This window comes from Cherax quadricarinatus, chromosome 34 (assembly GCF_038502225.1).
Source record: "Cherax quadricarinatus isolate ZL_2023a chromosome 34, ASM3850222v1, whole genome shotgun sequence".
Taxonomy (NCBI): domain Eukaryota; kingdom Metazoa; phylum Arthropoda; class Malacostraca; order Decapoda; family Parastacidae; genus Cherax; species Cherax quadricarinatus.
The window spans coordinates 5130722-5152019 of NC_091325.1; the positions used below are offsets into that span (position 1 = coordinate 5130722).

General features: G+C 39.2%; 1 long non-coding RNA gene across 1 annotated transcript in view; it reads right to left on the reverse strand.

Moving 5' to 3' along the window:
• LOC138853586 (uncharacterized) overlaps positions 1-10381 on the reverse strand; it is a 276639-nt gene extending 266258 nt beyond the window's left edge. The window contains exon 1 of the long non-coding RNA XR_011392757.1: positions 9978-10381. This is a non-coding gene — a long non-coding RNA (uncharacterized lncRNA). The remainder of the gene's footprint in view (positions 1-9977) is intronic.
• Positions 10382-21298: the final 10917 nt, after the last annotated feature.

Sequence of the window (21298 nt, forward strand, 5' to 3'; positions counted from 1 at the left end):
AGTAGTGGCAGCAGTAGTAACAGCAGTAGTGACAGCAACAACAGCAGTAACAGCAGTAGCAACAGCAGTAACAGCAGCAGCAGTAGTAACAGCAGTAGTGACAGCAACAACAGCAGCAACAGCAGTAACAGCAGTAGCAACAGCAATAACAGCAGCAGCAGTAGTAACAGCAGTAGTGACAGCAACAGCAGTATCAGTAACAGCAGTAGCAACAGCAATAACAGCAGTAGTGACTGCAGCAACAGCAGTAGTGACAGCAGCAACAGCAGAGGAACAGCAACAGCACCACCATCACACTAAAGACTCGTCTCCCAATAAAGCACTTGAAGACAAGCGCTATTGAGTTCTTTCTTCAATGGAGGTCGAGTGTGTCACCACCCTTATGGTAGTGAATGTCGAGCTTTTCTTCCATCTCGCTCGCTCATTCATTCATTCACGCATTCACTCCCTCGTCTACTCATTCAATCACTCGCTCGTCCACTCATTTATTCCATGTCTCGCTCAGTCTTTTTCCATTTCTTACTCAAGCTATGCACTCGTTCACTCAGTCATTCTTCCACTCACTAGCCCTTTCAATCATTCCCTCATTTTCTCAATCTCTCCTATCGAAAACATCATTCATTTATTTATTATTCATCCACACATCCTCGCTGCCCCACAGTGCGCAATCCTTCACATTAAAAATGACAGTCAACAGAGGCGAAGCATTTATTACGGTCTGTCGGCTATTTACGTGTTACGTCTGCGTGTTTCAAAACAGTAAATAGGGTCTAACAATAATGTACCATCACTACTACTGTACCATCACTACTACTGTACCATCACTACTACTGTACCATCACTACTACTGTACAATCACTACTACTGTACAATCACTACTACTGTACAATCACTACTACTGTACAATCACTACTACTGTACAATCACTACTACTGTACAATCACTACTACTGTACAATCACTACTACTGTACCATCACTACTACTGTACCATCACTACTACTGTACCATCACTACTGTAATATCGCTATTACTATTACTATCATTACTACTACTATCGTCACTACTACCTCCATCACTACCACCAATGAAGGTTCCCCAGGCGGCAGTATGCTAATGAGGAGCCATAAAAAGTGATGGTCAGGTATCGGATATTCAAAATAGGCTACGACAAAAAAAGTAAGCAGAGGGGTAAAAAAAATCGGAGGGTAAGAAGAAGAATACATTGGGAAGAACATGGATACATTTGCATAGATGGTAAGCTTGTCTTACTCTGCCAGCTTTGCATCTTTCTCTCTCTCTCTCTCTCTCTCTCTCTCTCTCTCTCTCTCTCTCTCTCTCTCTGTACATCAGCCTTTTACCAATTCTATCTACGTTTGTTCTCTATCTTCTCATTATACACTGTTTCTTCCGCCCATTCGTCATCACTCTCTCCTTTCTGTCCCTGTCGATGTTTGGTATCTTTCTTGTTCGTTTTGAGGGCTAGGGAGAGGGAGAGAGACAAAGAGAGACAGAGAGAGACAGAGAGAGACAGAGAGAGACAGAGACAGAGACAGACAGAGACAGAGAGAGACAGAGAGAGACAGAGAGAGACAGAGAGAGACAGAGAGAGACAGAGAGAGACAGACAGACAGAGACAGACAGAGACAGAGAGAGACAGAGAGAGACAGAGAGAAAAAGGGATGGGAGTGGGGGGGGGGGCTGGAGAACTTGATTAGCCTGGTATGACAGGGTTGAGAGTTGACAAAGTAGAGAGGCAGAGGTGGTGAGAGCTTTATTGAGCAGGAACCGTTCACTCTACCGGCGCGACGAGAGAGAGAGAGAGAGAGAGAGAGAGAGAGGGGAGAGAGAGAGAGAGAGGGGAGAGAGAGAGAGAGAGAGAGAGAGAGAGAGAGAGAGAGAGAGTGTAGAGAGAGAGGGGAGAGAGAGAGAGAGAGAGAGAGAGAGAGGGGAGAGAGAGGGGAGAGAGGGGAGAGAGAGAGAGGGAGAGAGAGAGAGAGAGAGAGAGAGAGAGAGAGAGAGAGAGAGAGAGAGAGAGAGAGAGAGAGAGAGAGAGAGAGAGAGAGAGAGAGGAGAGAGAGAGAGAGGGGAGAGAGAGAGAGAGAGAGAGAGAGAGAGAGAGAGAGAGAGAGAGAGAGAGAGAGAGAGAGAGAGAGAGAGAGAGAGAGAATAATAATTGCACATGAGAGGCAGATAATAGTTCTTATGGTCTCTAAAGAAGGCATTTACCGAGACAAATTAATCACAGTCGGTGTAATTCCATTTCTAAGTAGACAGACGAGGTAAGGAGAGTAGAGCAAAAGGCTCTCTTCCCGCCCTCCACTCCCTCCAGCCACGCTGTTGGCTTGAAGTGTGTGAGGGACTTCCATGACCTACACTACATGGTAATCACTCTTGAAAAGACAACAAATGTGCAGGAATACCAAAGATGATCCTTGTGGTCTTGCACATACATGACCACTGCTTATATTCCAATATCACTGCTATATATAGCACTGCTGTATCCAGAAATGCATTTCTATGGACTTTTCTTAAACGATATATTTATACTTTCGATCCCTTTCGCTTCGGTCACTTTATATCTGTGAATGTTCTGACCCATACACCTCGTCTACGAGTTATTCGATATTTGTTGTTAGTTCCGTTTCGAGATCATCTATGTAAATTGTGAAAGGGACTGAGTGGAGAATCGATCCCAGAGGAACACTTTTCGTTACGATCACTCAGATGCTTCTATGTTCAGTACCCTTCGTTGTTTCCTATTGGTAGGAGTATTGGGGAGAGAGAGAGGGGGGGGGAGAGAAAGGAGGAAGAGGGTGGAGGAGAGAGAGGGGGAGAAAGAGAAAGGGGGAAGAGGGTGGAGGGGAGAGAGAATCATCGGAGAAGGGGGTTAAGAGACGAGAGAATGACAGATCTAGACAAGTTCGTCAGGACTTTTAAAAAAGTTTGCAATTCCTTCGACTGGAACCTTCGTAAAGAGTGCATCTACATCTAGTCTGACAAGATTTCCTGTTGTCAAGTTTAAGACATTCAGTTGTTCAATAAACTCCTGACTCTTAACTATATATGATTGTTAACTATATATGATTGTTGGCTAACAGAAGGAGACAGGTGTTTAAACGACCTTACTGAACTAAAGACCCACTGAATGTACATACCTGTGGAATAAACCTTGGTAATAAATACCGACAAGTTTGTTTAGAAAATCACATAAGCAAACGTTTAGGTCCTGAGACCTTGATCACTTTTAACATACAGAGGTTAAAAGGACAATATATATAGGCTGAGCCTATATGTTATAAGTGATCAAAGTCCCAGGACCGAAACGTTTTCTAATAAATAACGAAAAAAGGCACAATACCGTGACTGGAACGATACACAAATATCCCGCTCATAGAAGAGAGGAGCTTACGACGACGTTTCGGTCCATAAGCTCTTCTCTTCTATGTACGGGTTATCTGTGTTTTCTAATAAGTCCTTGTGTTTGCTTATGTGATTTTCTAAACCAACTTGACGGTATTTATTACCAAGGTTTATTCCACAGGTATGTACATTCCGTGGGTCTGTAGTTCAGTAAGGTTGTTTGTGTTTTTTCTAAATCATACATACATGTAATGGGCGCTCTTTCGACTTCACAATAGACACGGTGATTATACAGTGCATACGGGATTTAATTCATTCGGGCAATGGGTTAAATTAACATGTTTATTTGTTCATATCCTTACGTAAAGACGTGATCATGTGATACTGTGATAATATGGGGTACACTGATTGATAGAATTCATTGCTAATATTTGCAAAACTATGCTGGATAGAGGATATGGTTAAGGACTCCGTTGGATAGAGTGCATTGTTGAGGATATGCATAAGTACTGGGTGTAGGGATGATGGGGTTGCTAGTAAGCTTCCGATTTGCATAACATTGGACAGAGGGGCGGGAGGTAGAAGCTGGCGCCTGCATATATAGACAGGGAGGTGTGGGATGTATGTGTGTATGGGAGGGAGAAGGGGGCACGAGTTCTGTAATATGCACTGATGCATTCACAGTGCTGGGCAGCTGCTGGCGGGGAGTCGGGGGTCGGGGGGCGACGAAGCAACTCAGTTCGGGGAGAGTTATTGTGATGATGGTTTGATATTGTGTGGAGGAGGGATGGATAGGGGGGAGCAAAAGGAGGATCCAGAGGGGTAGGGGTCACTGGAGAAAGAGGAAGAGGATAGGAACAGTATAAGCGTATGTAAGGGGGGGGGGATAAGCACGAAGTGGGGCTAGTGGGGACTGTTGTGAAGGAGAATGGAAAAAGAACAGTTTTGATTAATGATTATTTTTCTCTTTCACTTGTATTCACTGACACTGACAGACACAGACACACAGACACAGAAACACACACACACAGACACAGACACAGACAGACACACAGACAGACACAGACACACACAGTCTCAGCATTAACTAGAAGTGTGCATCTCTATAGCAGCTAGAACTTGCTGTGTAAGCTCTGCCAATATTGAAAATAACCATGGGGGTTCCATAGCCATTAGAAATAGCATGGCAAGGTAAGCAGCACATCCATCAATACAGGCTTGAAGTTTCTCTAGAATATCTAGAATTAACAATGGCAAACTTTCCAACATAGAATTTGCTAGGAAAATCTCTTCAATTACTCAACATTTGTCGACAGGTTTTGAATTTATATATGTAGGACTACCTGAGCGATTTTTGCAACCCCAGTAACTAGACGAGCGGGTTCTAGAGCGTTAAGAGTAAGCCAACGGCTTGCTACGATGACTAGAATTAGCGGTGCTACCTCCCAAACTGCTAGAACTACACAGTTCGATTTAATATATATATATATATATATATATATATATATATATATATATATATATATATATATATATATATATATGTAGGGTTTTTTTTTTTACTCCTCTCGCTGCTTTTCAAAAAGATCGCTCCTAAACTGAATTTTTAACGGGATATAAAACTAAGGTACTATCATCCATCAAATTTTATGATAAATTGTTTCCTCTTATGAAGGGTCGACCCAGCCACTCCTCAGGGGAATCGACCTCGCATTTTTAACACCAATTTATTTTTGATTAATAACAGATGGATTCTGAAGAATTTCTTATAATAAAATATTTAAAAAAATGTATTTAAATTTTATGATTTTTTTTTTGAGATCAAACTATATTTGTAAGTAATTAAATCAAGAAAAGGGGGACCAATTTCTTACAAATTATTTTGACTAATGAAAAAATACAGTTTTTTTTAAATAAGTTACACTTACCTGAATATTTAATTGTGGTCTACCTGTGAGTGTGTGCGCGCGCGCACGAGTATGTATATGTGCGTGTGTGTGTGTGTGTGTGTGTGTGTGTGTGTGTGTGTGTGTGTGTGTGTGTGTCTGTCTGTCTTGTGTGTGTCTGTCTTGTGTGTGTCTGTGTGTGTGTCTGTGTGTGTGTCTGTGTGTGTGTCTGTGTGTGTGTCTGTGTGTGTGTGTGTGTCTGTGTGTGTGTGTCTGTGTGTGTGTCTGTGTCTGTGTCTGTGTCTGTGTCTGTCTGTCTGTGTGTGTCTGTCTGTGTGTGTCTGTTTGTGTGTCTGTGTGTCTGTGTGTGTCTGTGTGTGTCTGTGTGTGTGTGTGTGTCTGTGTCTGTGTGTGTCTGTGTCTGTGTGTGTCTGTGTGTGTGTGTGTGTCTGTGTCTGTGTGTGTCTGTGTCTGTGTCTGTGTCTGTGTGTGTCTGTGTGTGTCTGTGTGTGTGTGTCTGTGTGTGTGTGTCTGTGTGTGTCTGTGTGTGCGTGTCTGTGTCTGTCTGTGTGTGTGTGTCTGTGTGTGTGTCTGTGTGTGTGTCTGTGTCTGTGTGTGTCTGTCTGTGTGTGCGTGTCTGTGTGTGTCTGTCTGTGTGTGTCTGTGTGTGTGTCTGTGTGTGTGTGTCTGTGTGTGCGTGTCTGTGTGTGTCTGTCTGTGTGTGCGTGTCTGTGTGTGCGTGTGTGTGTGTCTGTGTGTCTGTGTGTGTGTCTGTGTGTGCGTGTCTGTGTGTGTCTGTGTGTGTGTGTGTGTGTGTGTCTGTGTGTGCGTGTCTGTGTCTGTGTGTCTGTCTGTCTGTGTGTGCGTGTCTGTGTGCGTGTCTGTGTGTGCGTGTGTGTGTGTGTGTGTGTGTGTATAATGTAAAACTCGTATTTGCTTGGACTACCACGTCATTTCTGCAACATTGCAAACTGTGTTGATTGCAACATGAAAGGCCTAGAGCTATCATTCAACACCTCACATGGTTGTTTTGCATATATGTACACACACACACGCACAGACACACCTGTGTTAAAAAGGCTGAGGAAAAACACAAAATCTGAGGTGTACATTTCGACCTACAATCGAGAATCTGCTGAAGACAAAAGTTTCGTGATGTACATCTTAAATTTCGTGTTTCTGTCTTCTTATGAATTTATTCAACTATTGACGGATGTTTAGTACACTTTGACGTTTTGTGCAGTTGCATTTATTGCACAAAAGAACTCCCATGAGGAATCCAGAATGAAAAACTGAAATAACTGCTGCACATTTCGAGCTGACCCATAGGCCACCTATGAGCAGACAAATATGTAAGAAAGAATCAGCTTATTTCTATATAACTTCATCAGACATGCTGAACTAAGTGCTTAGAAATATTGCAGAAAGGTTACTGCCATAGGTAGTTTGCCTGGCAAATGGTGCTGATAAGTTTAGTAAAGCGACAGTTTGCAAAGCAAGTTTATTTATGTAAAGTCTCTGTCATTGTTGAACTTCATCATACCATCAGCTTTACCATCAGCTGATAAAGCTCAAACTTTCTCCTGACCATCCTACCTAATCCTCGCCTGGCTGTCGATGCTTCTACGTTATGAACCGCTGTAATATATGTCTCGTAACACTGTTTCGTAAGAAATATAAAGAAATCACGCCCATCATTGCTGTCTTCTTTGCAAGAGCAAGTATGAAAATAGTTATAACAGTCATCCGGGACGTAGTTACCAAGCTGGGCCATGAAGCCACTATAAATCTCCTATGCAGCCCATCATATATCCACTGTGTACCCACTTATGTTGAAATCAAATTAGCCTTGGTTCAGGATTTCTTACGACTGGGAAGCTGAAGTTTACACGACACAATCTGCTACCCTGAAAGATCAGACAGCTATGGGTAAACTAGAATCTACAAATGGCTTCAATCTAATCAGAGATGACCCTACACGGGGCTAATCTTCACTTTTTCTGTCCTAAATTTGTTTATACAGTGAAGCCGCTAAGCAGGTATTCGATAAGCATGAGATTGACATGTGTCAACGTCTTCAGGAGGGGGATTATCTCTTAATCCCCCCCCCCTGCCTACTCCTTAACGACGTCTAGAGATTCTGCTCAAAGAGCTCAATGTGTTTTTTTTATGATGTCACTTTAGTAGGCGCTACATAATCTCTGCTGCAGGATGTCTGGAAAATCTCGACCTATTTTTTCCTTCATCATTTATTTTATTCATGAAGAGGCGCTGATCCCATAATGGTCATAAAGCGCCTGGGAAAGTGGGAGGTAATCAGATCTGATCCGAAGAAGGGAAGGTGTGGCATCAATTACTAAGATCAAGAGCTCTTCACCATCATACGGGCTAGTGACCCCCCCCCCACCCTCTCGAAAGGACATAATCGATCATGCCGCAGACATCTGCTTGGAGAACACGTCATTAATCCTAGGTATAGTGCGCTGCTCGGGGCTTGTGGTTTTAGCACCATCGACAATGGTAAAAATGGTTGGAAGTTGAGTGTCAGCAAATACTGGTAAAATAAAAAACTATTGGAGAGGAAGAGTGCTTTATTAAGACAATGGTTCCCTCAAGGAGAACTTTATTGAATCAAGAGCTTTACCGAGTTGGACTTGGTAGAATATTCATTTGTACAACCTCCGAGATTATCTTCCTGTTACTTGATAAGCTTCTCCTTGAACAAAACATTGCCTTACTCTGTTCTAAGAGTCTTTATTTTTTTAGGAAAATGCCGGTCTTTAACCAAGGCCCATCGAGTATTAAACAAGCATAAGCGATGCAGTGAAACGCACATCTGAAACTGCTCTCCAAGATGAAAGATCTCGATGGCAGATCGTTCATATCACTCTGGAAAGTCAGTATATTCTCGAGGTGGTTCACATATCTCGCACTTAGCGGACGAATGATCGAGCCTTCCCCAATGGGTATAGTACGTTATATCAAGCAAATTCCTCGCCCCAGACACGTTGAATAATCCCATTCTGTGCAATTAGAACATGCAACGAGTACCCCTGTACCCCCGGCTTTGGCCCTCGCTACCCATGTTTACTAAGTGTAAAGTGTGCTAGTTGTTTTGACATAGAAGATTCTGACAACACAATGATCTGTTGAGAGAGAAGCCACACATTCCTCATAATATTAATTAAATATATTAAATCGAAAATTAAATAAATAAATTGATCGATAAATAAATCGATAAATAAATAAATTGATCGATAAATAAATCTATAAATAAATAAATCGATAAACAAATCGATAAATAAACAAATCGATAAATAAATCGATAAATAAATAATTCGATAAATAAATAAATCGATAAATAAATCGATAAATAAATAAATCGATAAATAAATCGATAAATAAATAAATCGATAAATAAATAAATCGATAAATAAATCGATAAATAAATAAATCGATAAATAAATCGATAAATAAATAAATCGATAAATAAATAAATCGATAAATAAATAGATAAATAAATAAATAGATAAATAGACAAATAAATAAATCGCTAAATCGATAAATCGATAAATAAATCGATAAATCGAGAAATAAATCGACAAATCGATAAATAAATCGATAAATCGATAAATAAATCGATAAATAAATCGACAAATCGATAAATAAATCGACAAATCGATAAATAAATCGACAAATCGATAAATAAATCGATAAATCGATAAATAAATCGATAAATCGATAAATAAATCGATAAATCGATAAATAAATCGATAATTAATTAATAATTAAATATAACGAGTGCGTAACCGCTTTTCTTGTGCTGGTGCTTGCTTTCAAATCTCCCAGAATGGAAAAAAGAGAAAACATGAATATTTAGTCTACTGAACATAAATATCATTGACACTGAATTACTGCTCGATTATTGTGACTAGTCATTAACAAAATAAGTATCTGTTGTTACTGCTGGACACTGAAGTGCTTAAAACAACTCTTGACCAGAACATGTACTGCCAGTACCAACTAACCTGCGCTGCTCACAGTAATGGACAGCTGCAAAGAATGTTTCACCGTCGCAGCGGTTCCTTCTCTATAGAACCTTCCCCTCAAGGAAGGTTCCGTGATGCTGGTGGGGGCTCTTGATCTAGGGAACTGGATCTGTGCTCCAGTTCCTTGAGCTGAGCCTAAGTGCCTTCCCCCTCCCCCGACACAGGCGCTGTATAATCCCTACAGGTTGAGCGCTCACCTATGGTAATCAGTGATATACAGAGCCTTATCACTGATTTAATAAAACCTCAACAAATGTTGCCATGACAGTTTGACCTGCACCTGCCTTTTTTTTACCTTCATTACGAATTTGCAATGTCTTACTGCCTTTCCATGGTAATATACTCGAAGTCCACACGCTCGCTACATTAAAACTACAAATGGCTCGTGTAGGCTGTTGTTTTTTAACAGCGAGGCTTACCTGCCCACCCATACCTGCCCCGTTCCTATATACCACTCACAATAACTGGGGAGGCAGTGCAGAACGCCCCACTCGGGGGAACATGAACGATGTTTTGACTCACGAAATCGTGTGGGGTTGAACTCACCGTGGGGTCAAACCCCACCCGTTCCGTGATTTTTTTATGAATGATGTTTTCGCCTATTACCTGTATATCCTGTAATATATACACTAACATTTTTGGAATCATGTATAAAAATAAAGGTGAAATTTTCGTCCTTACCTTACAGGCGCGATGAATAAGACAGAAATACTCAGAATCCGAAGCTCTCCAAAAATGTCAATAATTTTTTAGTGATAGTGGTCCGTAAACTAAGACCAACTCACAATAAACACATTAATAATGCTTCTTAAACACCCTAAGTTTGTTGTTTTTAAAGACTATTAACACGCAAGTCATTGAAAATCACAATCCACCTAGACAAATAGTTTTAAGAATACTCAAATCCTCAAGTGTATGCAATACGAGAAATGTATCTCTTGGAGTACTGTGCATTCGCAAATATGCATCTCTAGCTTGTGTACACTGTCCACCACAAGCACACTTCACCTGGCAAACACGAACTGTTACGTAGTGAGGTGTAATACTCCCTTCCCTGAGTCTCCGAGATTTTCTGGCCAATCAGAATCTGCGGAACTGGAGAAACTCTTAGCAACTGCTTGTTCGATACTGTCCCCATTTTAACAGAAGTCGTCATTAGCTACCACCAGCATTCACGGTGGCTGTACCACTCTCACTCCATACTTACAACCCACCCTCCTTCCTTCCTTCCTTCCTTCTTTTGGTTGCATGGTTGGCATATTGGGTTTAAAGCCTATCGACACACGAGCGTCAGTAAGGCTTCATGTCAAATGTTTTCCTCTAACCAAGAATATTTTAATTCCAAATATAGGTTTACTGAGATTCAAATACATGTGTTAAGTGAATATCCATTGGGATATATACATCGCCACGTGTGCAAGCACTGTTGCTTTCATTAAGAGACAGGTACTTATCAGAATAAATGGAAACTGCCTTCTCTGTATGTTTTTGTGAGAAGAACAAACGAACCAGTATGGAATAAATAAAACAGAAGATTTCGAAAGTACAGTGTATTTCGTTCTACGACTGACGCCGTCTTCAGCAGACTAACGAGTATATTAGGGATACAGAATATAAACACATCCCATACGACTTAAATCACGTCATGTAGGTCATGTCTAGGAATTTGATCAGGTGGAGAGACAAGGTCGGGCTAATCCCTAAAAGAGGGACCAAAGCAAAAAATCACTCAGCGTATATACATAGATGCGTTGTACTTCTCGGTGTGTACTGTGGTGTGGCCAACGTATCGTATGTCCAGAAATTTGTTCTCCTTAAATGGAACAAATTCTTTCATTTTGATTCTTTGATGAGATATGGAAGTGTTTATGTTTAACATTACACGAAAATATTGTTAATTTTATTATTTTAATAATCTAATAAATACTACTATTACTACTACCTCCACTACCACTACTACCACTTTTACTATTACTACCATTACTGCCATTACTACTACTACTACTACTAATAATAATAATTCTTCTGCAACTCCTCCAGGTATTCACATGACGTGGGCGCCCTTCCTAAACTTGAGGTGCATTACGTCTTCGAGGCTCCACTGCTGCAATGAAATTTGAGTCGAAATACTGATCAAATTTGAACTCGTTTTTGTTTTATCTGCGAGAGAGAGAGAGAGAGAGAGAGAGAGAGAGAGAGAGAGAGAGAGAGAGAGAGAGAGAGAGAGAGAGAGAGAGTTCAGATCAGCTGAGCTAGCACACTCAACTCTGTGATGCTGCACTCAGTAGGCATACTATCATATTAAGTAGTTATGCATGTATATTCTTAGGTATACCAACATAATCAGTCGCTAAAGCAGCATATTTAAATGTTATTCCAGGGTATCAAGACATTATATTTTTATATTTAATAGTATGCCAGCATGTTCAAGCGTTATACCAGCATTTTCAGTTGTTACATCAGCCAATTCAGTCGTTATAGAATAGAGGTATACTGTGTTACACCAACATATTCAGTAAGTATACCAACATAGTCATGATTATACCATCATATTCAAAGGTTATACCAGCATATTTCAAGCCATTACAACAAACTTATTATACCAGCTTATCAATGATTATACAAGCGTTTCATGCTTATGCCAGCATATACATGATTATACCAATGTATTCAAGATTATACCATCATATTCAATCGCTATACCAGTATATTCACGAATGAACCAGTGTACTCAATAGTTATGTTAGCCTATTATGTAGTTATATTAGTATATTTAGTCCTTACATTACATATGTAGCTATTATATATACATCTTAAGAAATTATACCAGCATATTCATAGATAAAAAAAAAAGGCCTGTTCAGTAGATATACCAGGATATTCATTAGTTATACCAGTAAATTCCTTGATAATCTTTTCAATAGATATACCAGGATATTCAGTAGTTATACCAACATATTCACTGATAAAAGGTCTATTGTGCAGATATACTAAGATATTCAGTATTCATAGCATAATATTCATAGGGAAAATAGCTTACTCAAAAGATATACTAAGATACTCAGTAGTTATACCAACATTGATGAAAAAGCTATTGCAAAATATACCAGAATATTATGCAGATATACCAGCGTATTCATAATTATATCAACCTATTTACATTTAAACCAAGGCATTCAACAGTCATATCAGCATATTCAGCCATTATACCAACATATTCAACGGTTATACCAACATATTCAACGGTTATACCAACATATTCAACGGTTATACCAACATATTCAACGGTTATACCACCATATTCAACGGTTATACCAACATATTCAACGGTTATACAAACATATTCAACGGTTATACCAACATATTCAACGGTTATACAAACATATTCAACGGTTATACCAACATATTCAACGGTTATACCAACATATTCAATAGTTTTATCAGCAAATTACTCTGTTATATCAGCTTATTGAGGATTATACAGGAATATTCAGCCTTTATACCATTTGATTTAGTAGTTATACCAGCATACTCGAAGTTATTCCAGTATACTCGTTGGACGAAGTATTTACTAAGATATATTTTGTATTTTTGAACGAGTTAGTATACCTTTCAAGGTAGGTACTTGTGAAGGGCTCCTGATCAAAGGAAGTAGAGCAGCACTCACCTTTTTCGGATCAACTCTGATTGCTTCCTTTCCTCCAGGCGCTGTGCAGCCCCTAACGATTCCCTCAGTAATGTGATGATTTTTCCTGGACCATTCAGGGACAATCAGGAACCGTAGCAGAACATTCAGGGACTGAACAGAACATTCAGAGACTGAACAGAACATTCAGAGATTGAACAGAACATTCAGAGACTGAACAGAACGTTCAGGGTCTGCAGCAGAACATTCAGGGACTTAACATTCGGTGATTTAACAGAATATTCAGGGCCTGCAGAAGAACATTCAGGAACTGCAATTGAACATTCAGGGAGTGAAATAGAAATATCATGGATTGCAACAGAAGATTCAAGGACTACAATAGAACATGTAAGAACTGCAATAGAATACGCAAGAACTGCAATAGAACATGTAAGAACTGCAATAGAATACGCAAGAACTGCAATAGAACATGCAAGGATTGCAATACAACATGCAAGGACTACAATAGAACATGCAAGGACTACAATAGATTCAGTAATTGCCATAGAACATTTAAGGACTACAACAGATTCAGTAATTGCCATAGAACATTTAAGGACTGCAATAGAACATTCAAAGACTGTAACAGAACATTCAGAATTGCAAAAGACCCCGCAACTGAACATCATGGTTGTAACAGAATATTCAAAGTTGTAAATGAACATTCAGGGCTGTAATCTGACGTTCAGGACTGCAAGCAGAGATTTCAGGCTTGTAACATAACATTCAGTGCTGTAAAAGAATCTTCAGAGCTATAAAAGAACATTCAGTACTGTTAAAAGAATATTCAGCGCTGTAAAAGAACATTCAGTGCTGCAAAAGAACATTCAGGGCTGTAAAAGAACATTCAGGGCTGTTAAAAGAACATTCAGTGCTGTACAAGAACATTCAGTGCTGTACAAGAACATTCAGTGCTGTAATGGAACATTCAGAGCTGTAAAAGAACATTCAGTGCTGTAATGGAACATTCAGAGCTGTAAAAGAACATTCAGTGCTGTAATGGAACATTCAGAGCTGTAAAAGAACATTCAGAGCTGTAATGGAACATTCAGAGCTGTAAAAGAACATTCAGTGCTGTAATGGAACATTCAGTGCTGTAAAAGAACATTCAGTGCTGTAAAAGAACATTCAGGGCTGTAAAAGAACATTCAGTGCTGTAAAAGAACATTCAGTGCTGTAAAAGAACATTCAGTGCTGTAAAAGAACATTCAGTGCTGTAAAAGAACATTCAGGGCTGTAAAAGAACATTCACTGCTGTAAAAGAACTTTGAAGACGGTAACAGAACATTCAGGACAGCAAGTAGAACATTCAGAGACTATTCAGTGCTGTAACAGAACATTTAGGAATATATCAAGACATTGATATTGAGGTAATATATTGACGACCGCTTCAGCACATTCAGAGATGTAACACATCACTCAGGATCGAACAATACCGTCAAGCATGTTTCACGCTGATGGGATGTATCAATACACTAAGAACTGTTCCAGCACAATTAAGAATCTACCACCACAGCCACAGCTCAACGGGAACACAAGATTTTGCAAATGCATTCACAGCAAAAACCCATGAAATAAACCGCGTCAATTCTCTTAGTGCTTCTGTTAGCAACCAAATACATTACAACAGCGTTTGGCAATACAATGGTAGTGAATATCGACACCATGTAAATAAGATACACAATTCTGGTTATGATATTTTATTCGGTGAATTGATAAATTCCCTGGTGGACGATAACTTCTCCACAATAAAATGCCATAACCCACATTGTGTACACACCACAGAGTTCGTGAACGGTAAGCCTATAAATGCACTCATATATGCAAAATCCATTCAGAACTGTAATATTTCACTCTCAGACTGCAACAGTTCACTCGAAAGTTTCACTAACGCATTCCTGGTTTTGTATCTATGATAGATTTACCGTGTAAATGTTCTGTCGGTAAATCAATGCAACATTTATTCTAAAAGTTCGCACTCCTACTCATTGATATAATAGACACGCTATATTCTTGAAATAATTATTTAATAAAAGGGATTTAACTCATTCTAAGAAAGCAATTTTAGTTTGAACAATGTAGTGTCTAGAAAGATTATTATCACTGAAAGTTGGATCTTTCAGTGATAAAACAAAACCTATAACTATATTTATGGTATGCAAAATCCGACAAGTACATAAGACACACAAAGGTACCCAAGTATTGCACATGTTTCGTATTCAAAGCAAAAGTTGTTATAGGTACATTTTTCTCAGGTAAATATTGCAACCTTCTACTTTGAGTTTCTCGCGTCAACACACAGTGCCTTTTCTTTTGACTATTCTTCTAATGAACTCAAAAGAATAATCCAGAATACAATTAAGCGTTTTAAAAAACTTAACAGTGTTATTTCTTGCAATTGCCATTTCATAACATGAAACAAAAGAGAGTTTTGCCCAAAATGCTTGTGTGCCTTTGCAACAACAATATATAACAAAAAAATCGAGACTAAAACCTTTCTTGTTTCTAGACTTAAGCCTTGGCATGTCCAGCTGATTTTACACCCACGCCAATGTCTGTAGCTATGTCAGTAAATTCAACATTAGTTAAAATGTCTCTCCACACATTGACAACAGTTGCACACCAGAGTAACAAGAAATTAGAGTAGTGTCCTCAAGCAATCCAAAGAGAATGGTCGCACGGAAGTGTTGTGGACCGTTTTCTGTGATGGCGGCGTCCGTCGAGCCGTCTGCACCACCCCACGCGCCGACTTGCAACCCTCTGACGGGAAAGGGGCGACGAGCCCGGTTTTAAGAGGGGAAAAGTGCGTCATGCTGCGTTCCAGAATGTCTAAAGAGTTTATTATGACACCGGCAGATTAAGATTTAATCCAGTTAATGACAGAGAAACGGCATAACGCCCTGGTGTTTTTCTCCACCAGTCTCTCGTTGTGACACTCCCTCATGTGGGCTCGTCTAAACAGTTTTTCTTTTTTACCAGTTAGTTTTAGGTTAATCAATAGCGAGGAGCGGCGTTAATTACGACATTAGTCAAGCTCGCACTGAGCCTGTGATGCGCCGAGTGAAAATTCCCGGGTAGGTAGCATGCAAATAATTAGGAAGCTTTGAGAAGGAGAAGTTAGCGGAGCAAACCACAGTCTTGTCTCTGAGGATTCGAGACTCTCCCCGGAGGAGGCAGGGAGGGGTTTTTGGGAGGGGGTCTTGAGGAGGGAGGCTACTGTGCAGGGGAAAGGGTCTTGAAGATGAAGAGCAGAGTATAGGGGGAATAGTCTTGAGGAGGGAGAGAAGAGTGTAGAGGAAGGGTCTTGAGGAGGGAGCGAAAAGTGTTGGGAAGGTGTCTTCGGGAGGGAGGGAAGTATGTTAGGAAGGGAACTTGGGAAGGACTTAGGGAAGGGTGTTGGGGAGGAAGGGTAAAGGGGAAGGGAGGAAGAAGTCTTAGGGGAAAGTTTGGAGGAAGTATGGGGTTTTAGAAGAGGAAAATAGGGTTGGGAGGCAGAAAGCTCTTCTTGAGGAGAAAGTTGCTGGACAGAGGGAATTTAGAGGAGTGAAATGGTTTCTACAGAAAGGAGGAGGGTTGACAGAAGGAAGGGGTTACTGGACGAAGGGATAGGTTGTTGAAGGGAAGGGTTCTGTTGAGGAAAAAAGGTTTCTTGAGGAAAAGAATATTTTTGGGAAAGGGGGGTATTAAAAGGAAGCTTTCTATGGTAGAGAAATGGCCTTTGAAGATGAAGTGGAGTTGAGTTTCAGCAGGAATGAGAGTGCTGGTGGATAGGATATAAACTGTAAGGGAGGGAAAAGTGCAAAAGGAAAGTGAAATAGTGGAAGGAAAATTGTTGACGGAGGAAGTGATAGATGGAGAACACATGATGGTGGAGGAAGATTGGAGTTTATTAATGGAGGGCGAGGGCGCTTATGAATAGAATTAGAGAGGGGCGAATGATATTAATAGCCGTATATAGGTGGAGGGAAGAATGAAAGAAAGTGTTGGTGGACAAAGGAAGGAAATATGATAATGTAGTGGATGGAGAATGATAGAGGAAGGCAAGCTTAAGTAAGTTCATTTAGGCACAGGTAAACATCACAATTATCATGGCATGAACTGCCTAGGATAACCCATAAAAGCCAGATGCTTGAAGGAAGGTGGGATGTAGGCTGTGTTGATGGGAATGAATGGAAAGTGTTGGTGGAGGGAGAGAAAAAGAGTGCAGTGAGAGGAGAAGGAGGGTGTTGATAATAGGAGAGACAGTACATATTAGGGTATCAATACGGTTTGGAACACTAGGCACATTTAGTCTAGTTCGCCCTCCCAACATTCCATTCTCTGTCGTACACGTCATAAAAAACGTAAAAGAAAACGGGTAGTGTGGGAATTTTGCTTTGTATATACTTTTTTTTTTTTTGTAGCCGGGGACATGCTCAGGTACCAAGTTTTTTTCCCTTCAGCAGAGTACTGCACCATTAGCTTCTGCCTGGTAATAATAGTAATAATAATAATAATAATAATAAATAATAAATACTAGTAATAAATAATAAAAATAATTAATAATAATAATAATAATAATAATAATAATAATTACTAATACATACTACTAATAATAATTTTAGTTTCCAATAATCGTAAAAAAGAAAAATAATGTATTTGAAAGCTCATTGTGTGCCCATTACGTATACTATAAACGTACAGTAGATAGATTTCAAACTTAAACGATCTATAAATAATACATAAAAACTCAATAAAAATACCTAAGAGCCTATTATAGCGATATTTATTTAATGACTATTCAAATTATACGTAAAATTTTTTTTTTTTTTTTTTCATGAACGGTATTGAATGAACAAAAAATCATCGTGATGATTATATAATGATATATTATTATATATTGCATTAATAATGAACTTGATTATTAACTATTATCATTATTCATGGAACAGTAATAGATTCATAGTCTTCATAAGAATAATACTGATAAGAATGTTGTTTACAAGAATGATGATTATGATGAATGATGATAACCCAGCACAGTTAAGTCAGTGGCTGCGTCTTCCCTGATAACCCAGTAATGGATAATTATCTGCTGAGTTAAACCTTTACATGTCAAAGTTCCCCGTTAAGAGTCACTTCCAAGTTTACTAACCAACAAAACAACACTTGTATAATTATATTTAAATATTATATATTTATATATATATATATATATATATATATATATATATATATATATATATATATATATATATATATATATATATAAAATCCACATTATAAATTATTAAAAAAATATTCATTATCATTCCATATATAATAATAATAATAATTCATAACCAACTATAATTATCACACACACACACACATACACACACACACACACACACACACACATACACACACACACACACACACACACACACACAGGCAGGATCATTCATAGCTTCAAGCAGAGGTATGATAAAGCCCATGGTGCGGGGAGAGTGACCCAGTAGCGGCCAGTGAAGAGGCGGGGCCAGGAGCTATGACTCGACCCCTGCAACCACAACTAGGGGCCAGGAGCTATGAATGGACCCCTGCAACCACAACTAGGTGAACAACTAGGGTGAGCACACACACACACACACACACACACACACACACACACACACACACACACACACACACACACACACACACACACACACACACACACACACATACACACACACACACGCCCACACTTGCCGTCTCATTCACATACATCTGAGCGCTACTCTAAAGATCCTGGATGCCATTATTAATGTCTTAGGAGAGATTGCAATCGAGGCATTCATCACTTATTCATCTCCCGGGATGATGAATTACCCGGAGAGGAGATCTGGAGGCAGGAAGACGACGACTTAACAATTACTCTGATTAAAAGATATTTTTCACGATCAAGGAAAAAACTTCCATTCTTTCAAGGCTATGTTTGTACACTGTACGTAAGCAGACTCACAGTAGTCTGATATAACAACTTGACTTTATACACGATCTCATAAAACAATACACAGATGTTCTGGGAATTAGTTTGATTGGCTTAAAGTCATAGTTTTTTCGGTTTAAAACCAGAGTCTGATTGGTTTAAAAGCCTTAATTTGCTGGGTTTAAAGCCTGATTTTGTTAGGTTTATAACCTTGGTTTATTAGGTTAACAAAAACTTAGATTGTTAGGTCATTATTCAAGGCTGCATTGCACCCGTAGTGCGCACTAACAGTCAACAATACTTTAATATCTAAAATAAAACTAAAAATAGTCTCAGAAATAATGACAACAACAACAACAACAACAATAATAATAATAAAAAAAATAATAATAATAATAATAATAATAATAATAATAATAATAAAAATAATATTATTATTATTACCGCTATCAGAATTGACTATCGAAGAGAAGTACTCACAATGCCAAAAATATTTTCCTTTTTCTTGTCATATTGCAGCTGTGTAATAAGGAATAAGCTATTTAAAATTAAAGTGGGAGTTTAGTGCTGCTATGTGAGTTCACTTCGAATAAAAATAATTTGAGGAGATAGGAAAGCTGTTTAGAATGATATATTAAGCTTGAAATAGACGAAGTCCTTCAGGATGTGATAGTTTACTACTAGTATTACTATTTACTACTAGTATTACTATTAACGCTACGGACACAGCAACGAATACTTCAGTTTTCACCACGATCGTCATTACTACCACAACCCACAACTAAAATTACAGCGAGGCCTGGTCACGGTCCGGGTCGCATGAACGATGACTCCCCGGAATACTCTCCAGGTATACTCCGCCACCCTTAACTTACGAACATTTTCCACTACTACAACTGCAGATTCCACCAACGCACACCACTACCCTTCACCACCATAACGCTCATCACAGCCACCATCAACTACCACCACCATCACCTCTAACAACCCACTACCACACACAAGGCTCCAAAGAGTAATTCCATTACCCATCAGCGCATCTTCGTCACCTTCTTGAAGATGAGGAAGGTGAGACGAGTGATGAAGACTTCATGTAGATTATTAATTAGTCATGAAGAAGGGTAAGAGCTCCTGGCCCTCATTAACGCCCTCTTCTTCCAAGACCATCACCTCATTAGGCCTCCCTCAAACGCCTCCAAGTTCAATGATGTCAAAAAATTAGATACTTGGTCTATCCCATCTCGAAGGAGAAGAGAAAGGAATTACTTTGGTAATTCCAGGAAAATATTGTAAGTGCATATGTAAGTATTTGAAAGAGAGACACTTATGATTCTATATAGACTTAATTGTGATTTCTTAAGTATATTTCGTGCTCCTAATTACTCCAATAGCTCCTAATCTCTTCCTTCTCTCCCCCTCGACCCCTTCAGTGCCTAATTACATTTGTAATCAGATTATAATAAGGAGTAATTGAAAGATGGAGATGATCAGGTAATGAGTGTTGTTGTATCTACAGTGAAATGAGGTCATGTTCATTATAGATATGATTGTCAGTAGATTAGAAAGATGTTAACTGTCATGTACTGTCATTGAGGCAAGGATTTTGGGTGGCTTTAAAAATAAGTTGAATAAATTCATGAGTGGGGATGGTTGGGGTGAGTAATGGTGGGGAATGGTAATGGTAGTGGTAGTAGTTTTGGTGGTGGTGGTAGTGATTGTGATAGAAATGGTTTGGGTGGGTGGTTGGGTGGGTTGGCGAGTGGGCGGCTGCGGCCGTTTGTAAGCTGATCCTTGACCAGTGGGCTACCAGTGGTTCCTCGTGTGGGAAGCCTTTAGTTTAACAGGTGAATTCCTTTTATGTTCTAGGGGCATTTAAATGACTCTGTTTGGCTGATCGCAAATCCTGTATTGGGAATGAGGAAAATTTCAACCTATTTTCAAGAAAACTGAAAATTTGTATCATTGTACCTCAATTGTTTGTGAATGAAGCCCTGACAACTTTATTTTCCAGTACAAGAAAATAAAAGGAGAAATATATTTGTCGAAAGGTAAATGAATGTATAAATAAATTAGCCCTTACTGTGAGTCGTATTATTGTTTATTTCCTCTTTACTCTATGGAAAGTGTCTTTTGCACTAGTGTTGTGAGGCCATGACCTCATAAATAGACTTGCCAACAATATGTCGGCAATTTATTCCAACATTATTTGAAGTTATTTATAGTTATTAGGTTTATAGGCTAAAAACTAATTACTAATTTTTCCTCACAATATATCAAAATATATGAAGCAGTATTAAGCAATATCTTCCTCCTCAAATTCGTAAACGATGAAGGTGGGGGTCGAACCCTTGGCAGGCAAGTCATAACACTCACCTCACAGGCCAG